Here is a 23,372-nt window from a genome sequence, read left to right on the forward strand (position 1 = left end):
TATAGTTCAATATATAACAATAGTCTTGAGACCCTAAGTAAAACAGTGTAACTTCTGCCCATCGTTACATTGTAATATGGCATTGCTCTATGTTTATCGTAACTAGGCTCTCAGAATAATGATCTCTTAGAGCTTTTTAGCAAGACAAGATAGCAAAACCTCTACTCCATGATGGCTAAGGGCACAAGAGAGGGCCTAGAATAGCGCAAAGCACGCCCAGCCCCCAAACTCGGTATTACGTTTTCACCCAAGACTAGCCAGCATGGAAATGAGGATGGATATTAATGTAGTTGTTGAATGTGTGTTAGAAGGAGAGATGTTAAGCCACGAAGCTAGCTAGGAAACAAAGAGGATAAAAAACATGTAGAAGATCCTTCTCCCACTCACTTCAATTTTAGACTGTCGTGAACTGCTATAATGACAAGGTGTACATTGGATTAATGGGTGTACAAACAGGAATGGCTCTATGAACTTCTTGCCTCATCCACCCAAAAAGAATACTTGTCTCCTTTCCTTATGATTCGCATCTCTATGTGGATTGTTTCGTTGTTTACGACCCTCTGTTGCTTGTAATCGACATCAACCGCCACATTCCAGGCTCTAGCCAGCATTTGCCTCTACCTTTAAGAGATCCACCCTAACAACAAAAGTGATACTCCCCCTATAACATTTTGTCGGCGTTAAATGCCATTGTGCCTTAACCTCGGTTATGTACAATACTCAAACACACATACATATATGGATGTAATAGAAGATTAAGGTGTTTTGCACCCACGAAAACTTGTGTGGTTCTCTCTCTCTCTCTCTCTCTCTCTGTTACACCCTCTTCCATTCCGCTTCCATTGAGAGCACTCTCAACTAGTATCAGAGCTCGGGTGGTTTATCGGATGCTTGTGGGTGGTCTAGCTGAGCCTGTGTGTGTGCCTGGAGCTAGGAGTTTGTTGCTGCAGCTCTGTTGGAGGACGGAGCAAGCATGTGGGTACTTGTTTGAGCTGCCCAAGTGGTATTAGAACCTTGTAGAAGCCCGCAAGTGGTTTTTAAAAGTCTCTGAGTGGTTTTTTGCAAGCTTGCAAGTGGAGCAAAAAGACATTTTTTGATGATTCCTCCGTTCCTTTCGACGATGACTGGAGTCCGAAATAACTTGCAGAGACAACCATTGCTTGCTTTTGGTGTCCATTGCACTTCAAGAGTTTGAAAACCCCTTCATTCTTGAATTTAAGATCATTTTGTTGGAATTCTGAGTCACTGTCTCTGCTTCAACGTTTTTCTACTAGTGTGTTGGAACTCAAGTTTGAAGCAACCATTCGCAGATCTGTCAGTTCCGGTCGACTTAGAAGGTTCTAAAACTTCTATGTTGCTCATCATTTGCATTCCAGTGGTGTTTACAAACAGATCTATTTACTAAAATATTTTTTGGTCTATGTGTTAGACCGAGTGATTGAGACCACGGTTTTTAAAACCGTCCGTTCCATTGCATTCTGAAAATCCAAAAGCCCCTACTGTAAGTTCTTGCATGATTCCACGGAGATTTGGAGAAGTTATGTCTCTCTGAGAAGTTGAATCATCTTCTTTTTTCTCTCTGTTAAAAAAATCATTCAAAGGTTCAATTTCAACTCCACTCTAAGGATTAGTTGGCTTTTACTCCCTAATTGGATAAGATTTTAGAGTTGCAGCAGAAAGGAGAAATATGCAAATTGCATCACTGAGTTTGGATATGTAGTAACATTCATGTTTTGATTCATCTCATGATTTATTTTACAGCATCAGTCATTGCTATGAGACCGTGATTTTTGGTATATCTTATGCATATCACTCTAGTTACAGTTTGAGCCATATACGCTTGTTTGTGGCTTGCATTGGATTCAAAAGATGCTTTACAAGCTATTTGGACACATTGCAATCCTTGTTGAATGCATTGATAGGCCCAGATTTCCTTGTGGGATGCTTTATTGATGAACGCTTAGCACACTAATGCTATTTTATGCTGAATGACAACTTTGACGCATTACAGTTGATGCGTTGATATTGCTATGCTCTCGTGGATGAGATATTATTGATGCTTATATCCATGGATGGTGTTTATTCTTGAGGCTTTTGACTCTTATTGGCATTAGGTTTACCATTGTTTTGTCATTATAGATTGACATTTTTTTTTGGAGCAGATTTGCTCATATGGATACATAGTATATGCACATGAGTCAGATGTTTTGATGCTTTGAGCTTTGAGTTTTTTGGTGATACTACCTTCCATTGTGGCATACATATTTGAGTGCACCTTGTATTTGGTGTGATTTCTCTCTTGCAGTCACTAGCATTTGGGATTTTGCTTTATTTGCGTTATGGCATCCTCTTCCATATTTGAAAATGAGTTTTTCAATATTAAAAAGTTTGATGAGATAAACTTTTCTTTGTAGAAAGAGCAGATAAGGGATGTGCTCGTTCAAAAGACGCAGATTAAATCTTTGAAATGGATTAAAACTAAGCCTACATCTATGTCTAATGATGATTGGAATGAGTTGGATACATTAGCAAATTCTACTAATGGACTTCATCTTATAGTGTCAGTTTATTTCACAGTAGTAAAATGACCAGACTACAAAAGATTTGTGGAAGAAATTATGTATTATTTATAAGAAGAAAACTACCTCTAATAAAGTTTACCTCATGAAAAGGTTGTTTGAGCTGTAGATGAAGGAAGAGGTCTCCATTGCTTCTTACTTGAACGAATTCAATATTATTTTTAGTCACTTTCAGGCTCAGAAGTTGAATTTTGATGTGGAGACTAAGGCAATATTTCTCTTGTCCTCATTGTCATCTTCATGGGATAGCTTCCGGACAGCTATGTCAATAACTATACACCTAATGGAGTATTAAAGTTTGATGATGCTATGGATAGCTTATTGGCCGAGGAGATTAGATGAAAGTCTATGGATGGTAACAATAAGGATGCAGTCTTAAATGTGTAAAGAGGCAGATCATAGTTTAGGGAGAAGTCCCAAGAAAGAGGAGAATCTCGTAGCATATCCAGGGCACGGAACATTGAGTATTACCATTGTGGTAAGAAGGACCATATGAAAAAGGATTGCTATAAGTTGAAAAGAGAAAAAGGATAAGAAAAATAATCAAATTGGGTGCAAATAAGAAGGAAGAGAGTCCAAGGAAGGATAAAGAAAAAGTGAAGATCGAGGATATCAATGCAGTCATCACTGATGATAGTGATAATAACATTCTCTTCATGTCTATTCTACCTATAAAGTTGCTTATCACTTCATATGATGCATATTCTTAGAATTGGATTTTTTATTCTAGTACTTCATTCCATGTTACTCTCCATAGGGAATGGTTCTCCACTTATGACAATGGAAAGATAGATTGTGTGTATCTTGGAAATAACTATGCATATGATATAGTGGGAGCAAGTGACAAGGTTTTCTTTTGCAAGTGGGTCTGCTTTTGTTTTGAAAAATGTGAGACATGTGTCTAAGCTGACCAAGAGTCTCATTTCATCGCATCATCCAAATGATGTTGGTTTTCAAACGACCTTTGGCTTTTAAAGTTAAAAATTTCAGAAGGGCTCTATGGTTTTGGCAAGAGGTGTCAATAAGTATAGGATATTGTATTCCTTACATGTATCAGGCGTTTTTTATCATGTTATTGCAATAAGCGAACAATCAAGTACTTCTTTGTGGCATTGTCGGTTGGGACACATGAGCCAGAATTAAATGAAACTATTATGCCGTTTGGGTTATATACCACATTTGAGTTTTTCTGACTTTGGATTTTGTGAGCATTGTCTCTATGGGAAGTAGAATAAATCAATCCATAAAAGAAGGGGAAAGAAAGAGCTTGAAAAGCTGAACTTGGTGCATTCAGAAAGAGCTTGAAAAGCTGGACTTGGTGCATTCTACAGGGGGTTGAATATTATGTGATATTCATTGATGATGCAACTAAGAAAGTGTGGGCTTATGCTATGTCTTAAAAGAGCGATGTATTCTAGGTATTTCAGAAAATATTGAATTTGGTCAAAAATCAGTCAAGTAGAATACTCAAATGCCTACGGACTACCAGTGATGGAGAGTATCTCTCTCATGACTTTTAGCATTTTTGTGATACACGTGGGATCAAGAGGAAGCTCACATCCCCTCATACTCTAGAGCAAAATCTAGTTACAGAAAAGATGAACCGCACCATTCAGGAAAGGTTGCAATGTATGCTTTCCAATGCAAGTCTTTTTGGTGATTTGTGGATTAAGGAAATGAAGACTGCAATGCATACCTAGTAAGAGTTTGGATGGTGGTATTTCTGAAGAGGCATGGAGTGGCAAGAAGTCCTCTTACTCGTTTGTGTATATTTGGTTGTGAGGCATATACACATGTGCTAAAAGAGCTTCAAAAGAAGCTAGATCCTAAATCTAGAAAATGCATCTTTCTGGGTTATGGTGAAAGTGGAGAGATGGGCTATCATCTCTGGGATCCAGAAACAAAGAAGACCATATGAAGCCATGACGTGGTCTTCAAGGAGAAGAAGATCCACAAGATATTCATGAGGGATGCGAAAATGAGGAGAATCACATTCTAAGACATTATGGTCCTCAAGTATCTCAACCTACCCTTCAAACTGCATTCAAAAAAACTTCTTCTAAGTGGTATAATAGTAGGCTTCTTGTTTCCTATGATAGAGGCACAAGCCATCGCTTAAGAGCACATTAATACTGGGGTAGTTATCCCTTTAGGAAACCCATTTGGGGGAACGGGGGAAATCCCAAAGCTTCCTTTCCTCAAAATCTTTTTTCTTAGTTTGTGCAGCACTTGCTTTTCCTTCCTCGGCTCCGACTAGTTCATGTGCAGTAGTCCCTAATTGCACTCCCTTGCATCATAGTTCTTACTTCTAGCACCAAGATCTATTTAATCTTCCCAAAGCAACATCACGTTCACCATCAATAGAGTGTTAGGCTGAGGCAGACACCAAGATCTAATTGAAGCACCTTCCTAGCATAACATCTTGTATATTATGCTTGATAGAGCTCAGAAATTAGAATATGGTAATCGGGATTCCTAAGCTTTAGTTTCTTGGAAAAGTTTGCGAAGCATGATGCTTTAGCAAAAAAGGCAAACCAACTTTTGTAGAACCACCTCTCGAGCAAGAGGTATTCTTGATTTGATACACGTAGATGTATGGGCTTATGCATAGACCCGCAGCATCAATGGTTCACTTTACTACTTGACTTTCATCAATGACTATAGCAGATATTGTTGGGTCTACTTTCTGAAAGAGAAATTTGAAGTCTTTTTTAGATTTTAAGAATTCAAAGCCATGCTAGAAAACCAGACAAGCAAAAACAGGAGGTAAATACATGTCTTCAACATTCATGAACTTTTGCAAAAAACACAGCATTCAAAGATAATTCACTTGTGCAGATACTCCCCAGGCAAAATGTAAGAGCTGAAAGAAAGAACGATACTTTAGCAGACAATGCTAGTGCAATGCTCAGTGAGAAGCATCTTCCAAATCACTATTGGGCATAAGCAATAGCCACTAAAAACTACTTGCTTAATTAGTTTTCAATCAAACCGATTTAGGCTATGACACCTTATGAAGCATTCACTAGACACAGCCATGCATTGGGCACCTCCCCATATTTGGTTGCATAGCATATGTCCACATACATGACGATTATCACATAAAATTAGATGCAAAGTCACGTAAATGCATCATGGTTGTCTATACTGAGGAAAGCAAAGCATACAAGTTGTATGATCCCATCAATCAAAAGGTCATTATCTCCATAGATGTAATCTTTGATGAGAAATCAAAATGAAAAACCTCAAATACATAGGAGATAGATATAATAATTACTTAGTCACCTATAGAAAAGGTTGATGAAGAAGAGCAAGAATTGCCAGAAGCACCTCTAGAAGAGCAAGAACAACTTAGACAGTATATTAGGGAAAGAAGACTACCTATTAGATTGACATATGCTCAGAAAGGCAAAGTAATTTAGGTCAAAACCACCAACTATGCTCTTATGACTATCATCATGGCTACAGAGTGTACTTTGAAGACACAGTTGACAAGCCAGAATGACAAACTACTATGAATGAAGAAATGGAAGCTTTGTACAAGAATAATACATGGAAATTATGTGACCTTTCAATAGGAAAGAAGGCCATAGCAAAAAATGAGTTTACAAAGTGAAGTACATTCCAGATGGAAGCATTGAAAGATAAAAAGTTAGACTAGTTGCATAAGGATTTGCACAATAATATGGTCAAGACTTTGATGAGACTTATGCTCCAGTAGAAAAGATGGATTCCATACGGTTCTTCATATCACTAGTGACACTAATATGGTTAAGACTTTGATAAGACTTATGCTCGAGTAGCAAAGATGGATTCCATATGGTTCTTGATATACTAGCACACTCAACAGATGGAATATGTACGAGCTAGACATTAAGAATGCTTTCTCAATGGTTACCTAGACAAGAAAGTCTACATGCAACAACCAGCAGGTTATGTTGAAAAAGGGAAAGAGAATCAGGTTTGCCATCTCAAGAAAATTCTCTATGGCTTAAAGCAAGCACCCAAAAGTTGGTACAGTAGAATCAATAAGTATTTTGCTAATCTGGGATACATGAAATCCAATGCAGATCATATTCTTTACTCCAAAGTTCAAGGGGAAGACATTACTATTGCACTTTTGTACATAGATGATCTGATTATGATCGAAAGCAATGATAGCTTCATTAAGAAGTTGAAATAAGACTTATCTACAGAGTTCGACATGAAAGATCTTGGACTTATGCACTCTTGTCATGATATTGAGTTTTAGAGATATTTAGAAAGCACCTTTATGAGTCAGCTTTTGAAATATGTTGACAATCTCCTGAAAAAATTTCGTATGACAGATTGCAAGATTGCAGCCACTCCCATGGAATAGAGTTTAAAACTTACAAAAGATTTAGAAAAGCCTACCTTCAATAACAAGTACTATCATCAACTCATCGGATCTCTTATATGTCTGACTATCACACGGCCATATATTTGTTATGCAATAAGCTTACTTGTATAGTTTATGGCAAATCCAAAAGAGTCTCATTGGAATGCAGTGAAAATATTTTTGAGATACATCAAAGGTACAAGACAGTTTGAAATAGAATATTGAGGAAGTCATCCAAGGTTGCATGGATACTGTGACAGTGGACTATGCCAAAAATCATGAGAGAAGGAGATCAACATAGGGATATGCATTTTTCCTTGGTCAATGTGCTATATCATGGTTGTCAAACAAACATCTAACTGTTTCTTTGTCTTCAATAGACGCATGTTGAGAGTTCACGCTCTACATCATGTGATCATGTGTGCATAGTACCATCACGTGATCATATGTGCATAGCACTAACCTTATAGAGTGCTACAAAGGAAAGGTTTAGATCCCCTAACCCTAACCCTAAATGGGTTTGTATATATTCTATTTTTTCAACTAAATCTAGTGTACAGTTTGTGGTGTGCTCTCTAGCTGTGCCCTCTCTCCTCATCTCCACTCTTCTCCTCTTCCCTCTTCATATTCTGTCATGGTATCAGAGCTCCCTTGCCTTCCGCTGAGGCATTGCGATCCTTGAGAGTGTGAGAGAGATTGAGAGGTTGAGAGATCGAGACAGATTGAGTGTTTCATTCACTTCCGTAGAGTGATAGAAAATTCCCTTGAGATTTTCGTGAATCTCATACATTTTCGTCCACTATCCTTTTATGTGAGAGAGAGCTCTTTTGATTCATTGCTGAGAGAGAGAGAGAAAGAGAGATTTTCCATCAAGTTCTTCTGAGAGAGAGAGAGAGAGAGAGAGAGAGTTGAGAAAGGTTTTCATTGAGATAGAGAGCTAGTTCTCAAAGCGAAAGGGATCGTGAAATCTCTATTTTGAGATAATCGAGAGAGATTTTGGTATCAAGAGAGAGTTTCCTTGAGGAAGAGAGAGATCTTTAGAGCCTACAACAACAAAGGCTTGCAATGCATCAACTAAGGCAGAATCTACAGCAATAGCAAGCAAAACGAGCTGCAACAACAGCTTCAACATCAGGCCTCCAAGTAGCAGCAGCAAAATCGAAGCAACAACTCCAAGTAGCAGTCGCACAGCGGCCAATGTGTCTTGCAAAATAGGACACAACAGCTCCAAACTCCAAATAAACACAGTAAACTTGAAGACTTCAAGTGTCAAGGCCTCCTTCAAACGTGCAGTGCCACACGCCTGCACAACAAGCTGCATCTCCAACAAACTCTATGACAAAGCTCTCCAGTAAGCCTGGATTTGCACAAGCTACACTGCTCTCCATATGCTGGCTCCAGCCGTGCCTCCTCAACGAGCTTTTACTCCACAAAGCTGACAAGCTGCCAATCAATGTGATGCTAGAAGTGCCTCCAAGCTTAAGGCCTTCTGCATCCAACCGATGCCTAACGACCGAACTCCAGTCATCTGCATCTATGGGTTCTCCTTCGAGTGCCGGCCTTCTACTCTCAGCCACCACGAATAGCAGCCTCGACTAGCCTCGCGCCTCTGCAAACGGAAGTCCCTGACTCACTGCGCATGCAATAAGCTTCTACCACAAGCTTGTGACTCATCATGCAACTGCACTCCTATCCACAGCCGCCTTCATCGCAATACAAGCATCCAAAGCTCCAAGGCTTCACAAAGCTATGCCACAGCAAAGCTACCCGAATCGGATAGAAGAGAGCATCAAAATCAGCATCTTCGACAGAATCTTCTTTAGATTTCGGTGAAGCCATTGTCGACACGTGGCAGATAGCCACTCCACATGTGGCACCTTAGCCACCACTGCCACATCATTTATTATAAAGTGACACGTGGCCCGTGCACCACATCATCTCATTTGCCATGTGGCAGATAAGGCTCTCAAACCTTGACACCTGGCACGATTGCCACATTAGCTCACCATAGATAGCCATGTCATCTGATCTACCACATCATCACCTTATCCATAGTGCCACATCATCTACCACAGTGGTAGCCACATCATCACTGGCCACATCAATAGGCCACGTCACCTTGTTAGCTCATCAGTCACGTCATCACTACCACGTCAACATTGCCATGTCAACTGCTATCACGTCAACATAGCCACATCACTAGTGTTACATCACCAGTGCCACATCACCTTTACTGACATCATCATCTGTCACATCATCTGTGCCACGTGGCACACTGAACCTCTGCAGGCACACACAGTGCTCCACAGTCACTACATATGACCACTCCTACCACCTCAGCACAGGGCTCCACTAGCACACCATCATCATTGCATGTGACCCACAGTGACACATCATCATTGAGCACCATTTACACTCCTTTTGCCCCTCCATCTAGATGAAGTCATATCTCTTGATCCAGGAAGTGAGGACGATCCAAAAAGAAAAGTCGCTCATTTTTTCATGCTCTACGTGCTTGTCACATCATGCGCACATTTCGGTGCAAGTGTTACACTCACATTTGAGCTTCGCCGCTGACAAAACTACTTCCTTCATGCACATTCACCTCTACATCGACACATTTGACCCAGCACTAAAAAAGAACAAAAGAAAAGGAATTATTTGCTGTTCTTTCATCGCTAGACCGGTTGGTATAGATCTAGATTAGAGTAGACTAGATCGCCATAAAGGAGACGCTATGAATTTTCCTAAGTTGCCAATTTAAGCCATGCCCGAAATTCTCGACTAGTACCTACTCAGAGTATCCATATGCTCACATACGATTTCACATCATTACATTACCTGAAACGTTACGTATCAAATACTAGTCTTGGGGAGGGCTTATTGTTGCCAACTGCAATTCTTTCTTAATGAATCGCATGCTCCACTCCTCTTCCAATTCCAACATTAGATCAAGATGTCCTTGCCAATACCTCGACAATGGGACTATGAGTTACATCATGCAGATCATCATCCATTGCTTCCCATTGTAGGTTCTTCCATCTAAATCTTCTATATGTGGAAGTCATGCAGAGATTTTCCATTCCAATGAAATACCTACAAAATTTGGAATCAGCTAATGCATACTATCTTGATCATTTTTTATACAACTAGAGTGCTTGTCCAGCTGGGCTCTTGATGAATACTTCTCTCTTTTGCTATCTTGTTGAGGTTCACATGAGTCACGTTGTCAGAAATGATGCAGAAGATTGATGTTCAATTGCATGCAACCTTTTTTAGAGATGTTGTTCATGTCGACAGTAAAACGTAGTTTTTCTTTTTTTCGGAGAAAGACAAATTCCTATTCTTTGCATTGTAAGCAAATCTATTGTCATTCCACTTCGAGCGAAGGACGAGGAGATGTATTTCAGAAATGTATAAATAATAAATCAAAACGAAATTGAGCCAGAAGCATGCAACTGTGACAGGAAAAATCCAAACCCAAAGCTGCATTGCATGTACGACAAAAGTTCCAGCACCATTTGCAACTTCATTGGATCCCTTTTTTCGAAGGCACAAATGTTTATTTTTTGGGTCAAATTATGTTCCTACGCTTTAGGAAATAGTACTTCCGCGCTCTGGCCGGATGGCCCTCGAGCGTGTTGTAACCTAATGGACCTACTGTGTTGTGGCTCCTTATGTAGTACTGCTCTAAAGTTCGTGCTTTGTCTACGGTGTCTGTTGTTTCCAAAACTTTGATTTCGAAATTTTCTTCGAAGGGCTTGTAATGTTGCAAGTCCTCTTTCATTTTCGCCGGTGGTTTTTTATTGTGCTGTTTGATCCTCCGCGGCAGGTCCGTCGTGCTCCCTATGTACTTTCTGTTGTTGGGCTTGCACGTGATGCAGTAGATGACGAGGCTCGCCCAATTCCCTTGCGCGGGCGCTTCAGTGGAGGCTCCTCCTTCATCTCGAGGCTCGCGTCTTTCAATGTCGTACCTGCGTAAACATTGACAAATACGTTAGTCATCGAGGTTTTCGGTCGTTTTTTTTTCGTTTGACGTCCATAATAGAATGCATTTATTTACTTGCCCTTGTTTTTCTCTGTTGCCGTGAAAGGATCGTTTCCAATACCGAAGCGCTCCTCGTATAAGTCCCTGTCGAAAATATACGTAAGCTTCTCCATTGTCGTCACCGGGTGCGTCGCGTCGTGCGTCCCTCCAAATTGTTCCATGAATTGTTCGAGTATAGCCATTGCTTGATCGCGCGTCGTGTCCCTCAGCAACTCCAAGGATACGTTGTACCCGTAATGCAGCAGCTCGCACGCATACGCTGTGATCCCTTTCGTCTTCGTGTCTAGTAGCTTCTGCCCCTCCAAACTTTCCATCATCCTATCGGTCTCATCGAACTCAATGTCAAGCTCGACAAGGATCTCTTTGAGGAGTCCTGTAGGAGAAGTGCAATCCAAGATGAGTATGTTGTTCTTGCAACTCGTTAATTCTGTTTCTCAACTGTTGCGGTTTTTTTTAATTTTCGGAAGCATTACGCACCATTTACGAATCTCAAGCCTCCCGGCTCTCTTTTAGCTGGCAAACGCCTATTGCAGTTGTCAATGAAGTCGCGTAGTTCCGCATACGTGTTGAAGCCGTTGATGTAAGCTCCCGGACGTTCTCCTGCATTGTTTGCTAGCCGGAATTGCTTTGTGGTTAGGAAGAACCTCCTCTTTGCTGGTGGAGGTTTTGTTGCCTTCGCGTTGCTTTTGTATAGCGCAAATAGCTGCTTGCAGGCACGACTTATTACACCGTCTTTTCAAATGAGCCGTCTTTTTAAATCTTCAAGAAAAAAAGATTCTTTCATGCTGGTGGAATTTACCTTGTCTGCGTCCATGTCTTATGCTGCAATGTCCCGAGCTTTATGATTCTCTGCACCTGTTCTCGACAACAGACAAGATATTAAAACCATTTTCCTTGCACGCATGTTTGACACAACATATTCATGACTTGCCTCTGCCTTTTTCAATCTCTGGTAGTGAATACCTTTATGCGCGTGGTTGTGTTGTCGGCTGTGAGAACTCTCGTGGAATTGGTCTGAATATGTCTGGATGTGGGTAATGTAGTATGCGCAGCCTCGTTCTCTCAGTCACTCTGGACAACATCACGTATGCCAGGCCAGGGGCAAACACTCGGAATATGAGCAGCGCTTTGTTGGATATGGTTGCGCCTTGGGATTTGTGTCCCGTGATAGCGTATGCTAGGGTCAGTGGAAATGTGGACTTGTGGAACCATTTTCCATTTATTGCCTTTCGCTGATGCTTCGAGCGTCGTAATGTGAGCACGGCCGCTGTTGTGTCCACGACGACAATGATACCGTTGATTTTCCCCCTGCTAGTTGCATTGATGCTCTTGATTTTGCACATTGCTCCATTTGCGGCACCTATTGCGAGGTCGATGTTTTCCGTTATCATTGCCTTCGCCCCCACGCAAATTTTTCCTATCTCGTTGAAGCTTTTGTCCTCCAACCATTCTTTGAGAGCTGGTTCGCTCGCGGTGTTACTGTGTATTTGAACATGCACAATCGTCTCGGGAGTGTTGAATTTCTCCACAAGCTCATCGTTGAAGGTAGCGACATCGACTCTGTGTGTGCAAATGATGGTTGTTTCGGCATCGATGAAGTGGCATGCACCTTCCTTGTCGACAATGCACTGCCCCAAACAGTCGGAAATCTCGTTAGTTGTGGGCATCCTGAGTCTTATGGTATGCAAGAATGCGAGGAACGGCATGTCTCGTGCATGTCGCACCGAGAATTGCATGTGGTACATTTTCACTGCAGGCCAGTGCGCGGAGGACGTGATGTGGCACGGCTCGCAGAGATCCTCGCGGTGTTTGCAGACTGGCGGTAATTGTGCCAGGTCTCCAAAAATTATCAGCATTTTGTGTCTGAATGGCTCATGCAATGTGCCATTAGTGACATTGATGATTTGTCTTACCACGAGATCGAAAGTCATCCTTGTTAGCATGGACATCTCGTCAATGATGATCGCGTTGGCTTCCTTGATTGCGAGGTGTCGCTCATCCGTCTCATGGATGTTCAGTGGGTATTGACTGCTGCGCACAGGGATCTTGAATTGGTAGTGTACAGTGGTTGCAATCCCGCTCAGCCGCCCCTGTTGATGCACAGAGTATTGCCGTTTTGTTTTGCGCTACCAGATGCGAAACATAGTATCGTATCAAGAAGCTTTTGCCGCTACCTGGTGTTCCACAGACAACGTGTAGCCCCGAGCTTGTTGAAGCCAGGCTTTCGAAGACTCTTTGTTGTTCTACTGTCAATGCGGCATTGGCACGGTGCGAAGCTCGGCCATTTTTTGCAACATCCTCGCGCGTGTTGGCCCTTCGACGGTTTGCTGGTCGATGTTAGGCGCTTCCATCGGGCAGTCTCGGATGATCGCAACCTTTTGCAATATCATATTGATCAACTGGTCCGTGTGGTCAGTCGCTAGCAAGTTCCTTTGCGTGTATTCGGTCACATACATCTCGAGGTCCTCGTTGCTCAATATGAGGCCGCGCATTTGGCATTCGACAAAGTAGGATCCAGCTGTGTTGGCAGGTGATATGAGCTCCGTTTCATTCCTGAAGCTGAGTTTTCGCAAGAGCACGTTGTAGAAGTACCCCTCTGGTTGATGTCCAGGGTGGTAGTCAGTGAATCTAACTACTCGCTCACATTTTGCGATCCTGTTGCCGAAGAGGTCAAGACCGACCGTTCCACGTTGCGTTTCCTTGGGCTTTCGTATCACATATTGCCTATGGTAATCGTAGAACGTGCTCTCCTTGATGACGCTCGGTCTCCCGCAGTATATGTCGACCGGGTGCAGGGTGACGTTGTTGTTTCGCGAGACGATGCGTTGTCTTAGAGATGGTGGCGAGGAGTCGACATAGTGAACGGTCTCGCTCCTTGTGATTGTTGGTATCTGCATGCAGTTTAGCGCGGCCTCTGTTGGAGAGGTTGGTTTTGATAGGAGGCTCGCGGCGATGAGTTTCAGCTTTACTTCGTCGAGATGTTGCAACCCCAAACGTGAGGCGTCTTCTGAACGGATGTTCGGTTTGCCCATTGGTTCAGATTTCATCGCGTACTTGAGGAGGTAGTGAGAGATTGAAGAGTTTGTCACCCGCTGTATGTTCATGTGCGCACCCCACAACAGTAACACGCAAGGGTGGTAGGGGAGGACGTTTCGGTGCTCATGTCCCGGCCGGTAATACAACCAACGTTGCGTCAGAGGGTCGAGGATGGGTTCATATTCTGGCTGTGTTGCGAAAGGGAAGCCGTGCTTGCAACTGTGGTGTGACGGTCCGACGTAGCACGCTTTCCTGCATACGTGCGATTGCTTCCTGAGAACTAGTTCTCGCAGCCTTGTGTTTCGAGGATCCAGGGCCTCGTCCCTGGGGACGTAAGCTGCAATCTCATTTGCAATTCGCTGACGGTCATCATGGTGGACCCACAATATGACATGGGCGTGTAGGGAGCCCCTGTTTTGTATCTCATAACGAACGACATGGTGTTGTATTCGGCCAAGCAGACCGTCGGATGAAAGCAAATGCTTGCGCATGAACATGTGGAAGCGTGCGTGGAAAAGTGCCACGCATTCAACAGGACAGTCCTTCCAAGTGAATTGCGCATTATAATGCGTTGCGATGCTCTCGATCACATTAATTTCTTGCCACCGTGTATCGGTGACCTCGTCTGCAGTGAATGTCAGAAAGAAATCTGGGAGGCCCCAAGCATCGACCATCGTTATGAGGTCCTTCAGTTGCCGTCGATGCCACGATGGGGACCCCGGCATTGTTGATGGCATGCTGTAGCGAAGCACGTGTCTCATTGCGTCTTCATCGGTCGTGGCAGGGTTGGCTTTCCTATATTGGTCGATGTCTCGTTGCAAGCATGTAGAGTTGCTTGAATTGGCAATCATCACTACCTGTTTTAACTGGAACATGATCAACAGGTACGGCTTGTAGAGCGTGTAGATAGAGAATAAGGTGCATATTCTCATTTTCACATAGTTGCTGAACTGTATGCAGCCATCATAGTAGCCCCGTCCGAAAGGGAACAGGAATGGGAACACTGCTGACTCCATGGTTATGTCAATGCACGCACTGCCAGCTGCTGCTACTCCATCGACGTGGAATGAAGCGACCATCTCTGAAAGCATTTCTGTACCCCGTAGCTGTATGGAGGCAAACTCATGCTTGTCCCTTGCATCAAAGGCGCGACGGTTCGCGGGGTCCACCATGTTTTGCAAAAGCAGGAGCTCAGGCTGAGATTCTGCTATTGACATTAACTCGAAGGGAGCTGTCTCATCGTGTAGTTCCAAGATACCTGCAATGGTTTGAGGACTCAAGATGCACATACCCATTGACGGGTTACCGGAGTGAGTAGGAGTTTTGGGAGTGAGGAGACACACCCACAGTAGTCACACACCAGTGGGTGGGGATAAGCAATGAGTGGTACCTCCCCAAGTACACACACTAGTATATATATCTGTGGATAAGACTAGGACCACTAAGTACCTAAGTACAATGTGTACTTAGCGTCGTGTACTTAGTAGTACTAGAATAAAAACTGTTACAGGGTGGCCAGTGCCTTTACCCCAACAACCTCCCACTTAAAGGCAATGTGCCCATAAGAGAGAGTAAAGAAAAAACAGCAATATACATCATCATGTACAAGACCAATTGGTCTGCTTATCCTATACCCATAAGCCGTCTGCAGTGTGCAAACCGCTCAGCAGCCAATCCTTTGGTCAACAGATCTGCTGGATTGTCATCAGTGTGAACTTTCACAAGCTGAAGTTGCTTGTTCTCAAGCACCTCCCTGATAAAATGATACTTCACGTCGATGTGCTTCGTCTTTGCATGAAAAACAGGATTTCGTGCCAACTGTATGGCACTCTGACTGTCACAATGCAACAATGGAGTATCACTAGAGTAGCCCAAATCTGCCACTAGCCGAGATAGCCATATAGCTTCCTTGCATGCCTCAGTGGCTGCAATTTATTCAGCTTCTGTAGTAGACAGAGCAATGCACTGCTGCATTCTAGATACCCACCACGACACTGCACCTCCAGTGAAAGTGAAAACATATCCGGTAGTAGACTTCCGGGTATCAGGGTGACCGGCATAATCAGAGTCTGTATAACCCTGCACTTTTGCATCTTGACTGCCGAAACATATACACAAATCTTGTGTACCCTTCAGGTATCTCATGACACCTTTCACTGCATTCCAATGCTTCTTGCCGGGGTTTGCCATGTATCTACTAACCACTCCCACTGCAAACGCAATATCGGGCCTGGTTGCAACCATAGCATACATGAGACTGCCACACGCTGATGCATACGGAATCTTTGACATCTCAGCCCTCTCGGCATCTGTCTGAGGGCTGTCCAAAGTACTGATTTTCACATAAGGAGGCAATGGAGTACCAATACTCTTCCCCCCCTCCATGTGAAATCTCTGCAGGACCTTGCCAATGTATTCCTTCTGAGACAAGTATAGCAACCGCTTTTCCCTATCCCGAAGTATCCGCATGCCCAGTATATGGTTGGCATCACCAAGATCCTTCATATCAAAGGTTTGGTGCAATCTTTTCTTCAAGGCATTGATCTCCTTATGAGATTTTCCAGCAATCAACATATCATCCACATACAAAATGAGGATCAGTAAACTGCCATCTGAAGCTTTCTTGGTATACAAGCAGTGATCAATGTCACTTCTCCTATAACCTTGGATTCGCATGAATGTATCTAACTTATGATACCATTCTCTAGGTGCCTGCTTAAGACCATAAAGACTTTTCTTCAGTCTGCACACAAGCTTCTCCTTTCCCTTCACTGTAAAACCTTCTGGATGCTGCATAAAAATCTCTTCATGTAAATCACCATGAAGAAATGCCGTCTTGACATCCATTTGGACCAAGTCCATATCTGCATGTGCAACCAATGCTAATACAGTTCTGAGAGTTGTCATCTTAACGACAGGAGAGAATATCTCATCAAAGTCAACACCATATTCCTGCTTGAACCCCTTGGCAACCAGTCTGGCTTTATGCCTTGGCTTTTCACCAGGTGTGACCTTAAGTCGATAAACCCATTTGCATGGCAGTACCTTTTTACCAATAGGCAAGGGTACCAATTCCCAAGTGCCATTTTTGTGAAGACTGTCCATTTCAGATTTCATAGCAAGATCCCATTGAACCTTGTCTGCCCTCTGCCTAGCCTCTCTGTAGCATGAAGGCTCTCCACAATCAGTGAGCATTAGATAATCAAAGCCAGGAATAAATCTGTCTGGCTGCCGTGTCGGTCTGGTTGACCTTCTAACCTAATGACCATCATCATGAGGTGGCTGTCCAGCCTATTCATCACCCAGTTCTGGCTGCATTTGCATGTCAGGAAGATCATCTAACTGTGGTACATCCATTGGGATATCATCTGCCATATCTGGCTGTCCATTTGGACCTGCTGCAGCATCATTTAATGGCTGATTATGCTGCTGTTGTGGCTGATTTACAGCCTGTCTGTGTTGCCCATGATGCCTGTCATCATCAATAGTTACTTTTAAGGGTCCCTGCTGTACAACAGGTTCCTTGAACATGATGGTTTCATCAAACACGACATCATTGCTGCGTATAAGCTTTCTGTTCTTGGGATCCCAAATCCTGTAGCCCATCTCACCTTTGTCACCGTAACCTAGGAATATGCATTTAAGAGACTTTGGATCCAATTTAGTTCTGTCCTCCCTGCGTACATGCACATACGCGACACAACCAAAGACCCGTAGGTGTTTGTAAGACGGAGGCTTACCCGTCCATGCCTGTTCAGGCACACCGCCACATCGTCTCTTGTTTGGTGACCTATTAATAAGGTGCACAGCTGTCTTTACAGCTTCAGCCCAAAATGTGTGGGGCAGTGCAGCATGTGACAACATGGATCTGACTTTCTCTTGAATGGTCCTGAACATTTTTTCAGCGGTACCATTCTGTGGAGGATCATATGGTGCAGACAACACCCTTTGAATACCTTTGCCTCACAGAATTCTTGAAACTCTTTGGACAAATACTCTCCACCATTGTCAGATCGTAAAGCTTTCAGTTTATTGCCTGTTTCATTTTCGACCAGTGCAACAAACTTAGTGAAAGCCTTGAACGTATCACTCTTCTTTTTGAGAGTGTAAACCCACACTTTGCGGGTGGCGTCATCTATGAATGACAGTATGTACTTAGAACCTCCTAAAGAGAGTGTAGGCATCTCACACACATCTGTATGTACAAGCTCCAAGAGCTGTAATTTCTGATCTGACCTTCTCTTATGAGGTATTTGTACTTGACGACCGTAGAGACAAAATTCACATTTCTTTAAATCTGAAAATTTTAGACTCGGCAAGTAACCAAAATGAGCCAATTGCTCCATTCCCTTAATACTCATATGGCCAAGCCGGCTATGCCACAATGAAATCTTTGGCAGCTCGGCGGCATTTACATCGGAATGCGGACAATGTCCAGCATGAAGTGAATACAAAGTATCAACCTTAGGACCCCTGGCAATAGCCATTGCCCCTTTGCTGATTTTCCATTTCTGACTGCCAAAGGTGGTCTGATAACCATCGTCATCCATGATCCAATAAACCTGTGGAAATCAAGTTCTTCTTCACTTTAGGGACATGCCTGACTCCTTTGAGCATTAACTGTTGGCCATTTTCAAGAACAAGCCTGACATCACCTATGCCAATGATCGAACATGCATGGTTATCACCAAGAAAGACAACTCCCTTCTGCCCTCCTGCATATCTGACAAACAGATCTCTGTAGGGTGTAACATGAAAGGAAGCACCTGAATCTATAATCCAGGAAAGCATATCTGATCCATCACCAGCATGAAGTGTATGAGCCTCCAGTGAAGAGGTGAAACATATCTCACGTCCACTGTCACTGTCACTAACATAAGTAACATGCAGCTCCTCTTTTTCCTTGCCCTTAGACTTGCCTTGAGTCTTGCCTTCTTTGGCTCTCAGGTCGTTCTTCTTTTAAAAACACTTTTTCTCAATATGTCCCTTCTTGCCGCAATAGTTGCATACAAGATCACTTTTAGAGCGGGACTTGCTTCTCTCTCTTTCTTTGTAGTTTCCACGTGTCTTGGACCTGCTGCGTGCATTCAAAGCATTCGACTTCCCAACAGCATTGTTCTTTCTATTCATCTCTTCCTGTAGAAGAGCACATCTGCAAATAACAGAATGGCATTTGAGTTGCTGGTAGAAGTCCTGAATGTGTCCCATGACTCAGGTAGAGAACATAGGATGAGTGTAGCTTTCAGCTCATCATCGAGCTTCAACCCCTGGTTGATCACCTGGCTGAATATGCTGTTAAACTCAATAATATGAGTGGACATAGGTGTCCCCTCCTTCATTTGAAGACCAACAAGCTTTTTCAGCCAGTAAGCTTTTCCCGTGGCACTTTTCTTGGCATAAGTATCCTCAAGACGTTTCCACATCCTCCACGCAGTAGGTTCATCCCTGATGCCTACAACCAGTGAATCAACAACTGTAAGCATAATGGTCGACATGGCCAAGTTGTCCATCTTCTCCCACTGCACATCAGTAACGTTGGAGGGCTTAACACCCTTCTCCTTTATAGGCTTGTACTGGTCCTTCTGCATCAACACATTGTAGCATTGTGTCCTCCATATGTCGTAGTTTTTAGCTCCTTCGAGCTTCTTTATCTGGAACAAGGACGACACGTCGCTGCCGGAACTCATGGTAAAGAAAGTAGAGTTTGTTCCTCAATGGAACCGCGTGACTCCCTGTAGTCGTGCAATTAAGCACTAGTCACTCCAAGAAAATTCCCCCGCAGCGGAAGTACGATCAAAAGTGAACTTGGTACTGTTTCAGTGGCACAAAACCAACTGAATATTTTTCTCCCACTTGCTGCAGAAACAGTACAGCAAGCTGTTCCTGTCTTTTTCGCTGGCGAAAGTGTGGTACGGCTGCGTCAAATCGCTCCAGAAAAATCCCAGAACTGATATAATAAAAAAACAGCAGTACTTTTTGACTTTTTGATAGTCAAATATGGTCAAACCTGATGTTTGACAGTCCCGGACTGTCAAAAAAACTGTAAACCTCTGATTTTTTGATGAAAATCCCTGATTTTAGACCTCCATATGCTTCAGAAACTTCCCCCCCAACTGAATTTACAGTTTGGAAGTGAGGTGGCTCAAAAAGCCCTTTGAATGCATGAAGAAAATCAGAGATTTGACATCCAATCTGGAAAAGATTGACCTTTGACCAAACACTGTAAGTCAAATTTGCACTTTCAAAGCATAGTAGTGCTCCACGAGATAGTTTGATGCATGTAGAGTGCTCCCACTTGACAGATTGCCGGTCAGGCAACAAAAGCCCCAAATTTGACGAAAGTCAAACTTGGTCAAAATCGACCAAATCTGTACCAAATGTGGTTGTACTTTCAGCAACAAGTTAAAGCATATGTCCCACGCACAATAGCATCATAAGCCCCATAAACTGACAGCACATTCCGTGCACTAACACAGTAAGTGTCATCAACAGCTGCTACTCACAAGGCATTTGACTACATATCCATTTGGGTTGCATCCAACATAGCATACGCTGCAAGTATCAGTGCCAATGCATACACTCAGTGCCAACACTGACAAGCACAGATCTGCCAATGCATACACTCAGTGCCAACACTGACGTACAATGACTGGCCAAGTGATAAGACCTGTCTCGACACTGTTTGCGGCATAAGCTAAGCCTCAGTGCGAGTGTAAGCCCTGCCACAAGTAGAACCCCTGCACCTGTACGTGTATATGCGCAGTTCGCGGTACAAGGAAATGAAAATGGCAGGAATGGAAAGTACAATGCAAGTAATACAGAGTACCTGGCTAATGTGCCAATGGCAAAATGTGAGGAGCAGCTCTCAAAAAACCAGAAATGAGCAGCCCACAGCAGCTGGAAGAGGACTGCTTAGACTGTGGTCGGCCACAATAGCAGAAACTAGCGATGTTGATCCCAGAAAAGGAGCAGCAGCTTTGGTTTGTCGTCAGGCTTTCAGAACAGCAATGTTTCTGTCTTTGGGCGGCGCATCTTGCTTCAGCAAGGTTGGGTAGAAGCATTTGCTTTGTGAAGTGGCGAGACAGAAAAACAATAAAGGACAGGAGACACTCCTTCTGAGCAGCAATGTGGCGGCCATGTCTAGCAGCAATGAAGAAGGTATTGCCTCTGAGCAGAATTCTGTCTCCGAGAACAGAGTAGAGCATGTATAGGCTCCTTCTCTAGCAAAAAAAAAAATATGCACAACCTTTGCATCCATCGCCATGCCAACCACCGCAGGTCGCGTCCGCATGCCCGCTAACAACAGAGTTCATAGCAGTGCTGCCCTTCAGACTCATGGCATCTGGCAGAGCGCCATCGTGTATGACCCTTACGCCCCTGATCAGAAACAACCTGCCCCCGATCGTGGAGGAGAATCCGCTGTCTCTGGCGCTGAGCAGAATGCCTACGATAGTTTCAAGGGCTTGCTTGCCTTAGCCCGCCTTACCGGCTCCAATGCCGACGAGGCTCACGGCTCCTGTAAGAAATGTGGCAGAGTTGGGCATCTCACCTTTCAGTGTCGCAATTTTCTGGCCGTTAAGGAGGAAGTCGTAGCAACTGCCGCGGCTTTGATGGAACGGGAGGGAGGCTTGAAGAAGGACAAGGCGGACGACGGATCGACGGGTTCCTCAGAGGAAGGGAGTTTAGACGAAGAAAGTGATCTCTCCGATAGCTTCGAGGATTCTGAAATGGAGCGGGCAATCACGGCTAAGTTCGGAAAGAACGTTCTCAAAAGCTCTGATACCAGTTGACGGGTTACCGGAGTGAGTAGGAGTTTTGGGAGTGAGGAGACACACCCACAATAGTCACACACCAGTGGGTGGGGATAAGCAATGAGTGGTACCTCCCCAAGTACACACACTAGTATATATATCTGTGGATAAGACTAGGACCACTAAGTACCTAAGTACAATGTGTACTTAGCGTACTTAGTAGTACTAGAATAAAAACTGTTACAGGGTGGCCAGTGCCTTTACCCCAACAACCATCTTGATGTCCGCACGCTCTGCTAAAGAATTGTACTTGCACAATATTGGATTGTTCTCGATGTTGTATGCGAGCACACCTGACAGCTCGTTCGTCACGATTTCTTGAGCCGAGCTTAGTGGGACGTTTCGCCAAGATATCAGAGGATTGTCTAGAAGTGACCTTCGATCGAGTGTGCCACAAGCAATTGCATTTGCAGTCGTGGTAACTGAAATGGATACATCTATGATGCTTAGCAGTTGCGTGTGGAGGTGGTTTGTTTTAAGCAACTGCCGAGAGTACTGTGGCATCAACCGCACAATGTATCTGCTCCGCTGGGCATCTCGTGTGCAGCTTTGGCATTTCCAGTAAGTCACTTGCATGCCCATATTCTCGCAGGCATCCAAAAGTATCATGTTTCCGAGTGCGGCGCTGTGGCTTGAGATCCCTATGCCTTGCGAAGAAACGATCCTTTGGTTTGCAGACACTAGCGTGGTTATGCCACAGACACCGCAGATTTGAAGGCAGATTTGAAGGCTAGAGAAAATAGCCGCGCAATTACTAACCCATTGCTTGTATCTATCTGCGATGGTCAACCACGATGACGTAGCTGGCCTCAAGGACATCTTTCTTGATGTTATATCAAGTTGAATAGCTCGATCTCTGGCTGCTCTGAGCGTTGACGAATGGTCATGTTCGAAGGAGTTTCCGGTGGTCATTTCTACATCGTGACATGAATCGATGTCTTATGTTCGGGTTTAAACACCTACAGGGATTAATAATAAAAACCATCCGAAACTTTGCTACAATTTCACTCACGTGGTTTTGTCTAAACGCAACAGGAAAAACAAGATGGACTGAACCTCTATCTTCAGAAATTGAAAGAATTGATAAAATAACTTGAATCAAGCAAATACATTTTGTTGTGCGTACCTTTAGGAGAAGACACTCGTTTGGAGGCTGCAAACATCTCGAAAACAGAAGTATTGCAGACATGATTAGTATGTTGGTCGAACCAAGCAAATGTAATGTTCCCTTGCGGAAACAGAATGTGCGAAGAAGTGTGCGTGCTCAAGATGAGGAGTTAAAAAAAAAAAAACCATACGTAATGTATGGTGGAGAGCCGGCACATGTCTCTCCAAAAATTATATATCATAGGGGAACGTGCCATCCCCCCGTTTCGAATAGTCACCTCCAGTGTTGGAGGTGTAGCGCATTAATGCGGACCAGAGCAACAGACGGTGCAGAAACATTTCAGAATTGAAATGATTGTACATTGTACTTACGTGGAGTATCCTTTCTGACGTCCACAGCTCGACGACAAGTGGCCTATTTCTTTGCTGGA

The 23,372-nt window shown here is 43.5% G+C and overlaps 1 pseudogene; it reads left to right on the plus strand.

Annotated features, from left to right (window-relative positions):
* The first annotated feature begins 21,285 nt into the window (after positions 1-21,285).
* Positions 21,286-21,813, plus strand: LOC147897353 (CAX-interacting protein 4 pseudogene; annotated as a pseudogene).
* Positions 21,814-23,372: the final 1,559 nt, after the last annotated feature.

The sequence above is a fragment of the Dipteris shenzhenensis genome, chromosome 10, assembly GCF_047967505.1.
Source record: "Dipteris shenzhenensis isolate YYH24624 ecotype China chromosome 10, Dip_SZ_1.0, whole genome shotgun sequence".
In the NCBI taxonomy this organism is placed as follows: Eukaryota; Viridiplantae; Streptophyta; class Polypodiopsida; order Gleicheniales; family Dipteridaceae; genus Dipteris; species Dipteris shenzhenensis.